This window comes from Branchiostoma belcheri, unplaced genomic scaffold (assembly GCF_001625305.1).
Source record: "Branchiostoma belcheri isolate BF01 breed outbred unplaced genomic scaffold, Haploidv18h27 scaffold119, whole genome shotgun sequence".
NCBI classification, from domain to species: domain Eukaryota; kingdom Metazoa; phylum Chordata; class Leptocardii; order Amphioxiformes; family Branchiostomatidae; genus Branchiostoma; species Branchiostoma belcheri.
Genome location: NW_017802591.1, coordinates 1013612 through 1015104, shown reverse-complemented (window position 1 = coordinate 1015104; position 1493 = coordinate 1013612). Strand labels below are relative to the sequence as shown.

Here is a 1493-nt window from a genome sequence, read left to right as displayed (position 1 = left end):
ATATATATATATATATATGGTAGTTTTTTTGTGTTGATGTTTATTGTTGTTATTGATGGTATAAAGTTGATACACTACTTAAAGATTGTGTAAAATTGGGCTTTTTGGCTATTTTTGGACAAAATCTGTACATTTTGGGTCCTGGAGACCAGGTATTACACTCAAATCATCTGACATTTGGTATGGGTATGCTTCATATATCTACCAACAACAATTAATTGTAAATTTTTACATACTCTCCCTGAAACTTGTATAATTTGGGATTTTTTGGCCGTTTTTAGGTCACAACATATGATATAGTTGGGGATGCCTATCAATGAGTCATCAGTCTGGCATGCAGAGCAAGAACCAATAGGCATGCAGCTTTCTTCTAATCTTCCTGCTCATTGGCTGTTGGAATTTGATTGAGTTAACTCCACGAACAGCTGCATACCATATTAAATGTAGGTACTGCATTGAATTGTTTTGGTTGGTATGTCAAACTTTCCTGCTCAAGCATTGGAATGTGGGGCATAAACGCTTTTCTATCTTGAAAATCAACAGTTTGCATTATGCAAATGAAAATACTAATCAATGATGTAGGGGATACCTATCCAACTGTTGCATTCTTAGTTATATGTCACTTCATACTATATTTATATCGATGTGAAACACTGTTTCCCTTGTATTCTCCTTCTCAGTTCCTGCCATGTCGTAAAATGTGGTGAAGCCATGCTGAATTTGCTCCAAAGCAAATCTCGGCCTTTCTAGTTACTCCGATAATCGCTATCCATAACCGTCGCGACTATCGGATCGTATCTAGAGTGCTGCTTCAAGATTTGTTGAAAATATTGGTAACGTTATGAGTATTACGTTTTAACACCGATTCTTTGTCTCGCCCTGCTAAAATTTTGGTCTAAAATACAGGCGAATATATCGCTAACGAAGCCCACTTAAGTGCAGATTTAGGTTTCTGGTTTTTAGCAGGACATGATAAACCCTTAAAGTTCTTTAAGCCAAAAATATTGTAGGGAGAAAGGAAAACACATAACTTCGCTAGAGTTCGCCGTCGATCCGTCGCGGATGTCACGTGGTAGTGGCCCACGTCACCGAATTTATGTAGCAAGGATCGTATGTTTCCAAGTAATTGATCGTATGTATTCCGTAAGATTCGTTTCTATTAATGGATCGTATGGATTCCATAGAATTCGTATGTTTCTAATAATGGATCGTATGCATTCCGTATAATTCGTGTAAATCCTTTGGCACAATTCCTGGTACTTAGGCCAAAATATAAATGTGGTGCCTTACAAAGAGAAAGCTCTGTAATAATCGTAACGTACATTATGTCAATACATTTATATTTTTTGAAGTAGTGTCTTAGAATAGACCTATCGTATTGCTCACATTGAACTTGTGCCAACATTGTACAATGTACAACTGTCGGGCAATAAAGTTCATTTATTGACTCTAACAATAGTGTTCAGTCTGTACTTAGGTCGGTTTCCTTCCAT

At 36.8% G+C, this 1493-nt stretch overlaps 1 protein-coding gene across 1 annotated transcript in view; it reads right to left on the bottom strand.

The window, feature by feature from the left end:
- LOC109462573 (deleted in malignant brain tumors 1 protein-like) overlaps window positions 1-1493 on the bottom strand; it is a 30608-nt gene that overhangs the window by 24669 nt on the left and 4446 nt on the right. The window lies entirely within an intron of this gene.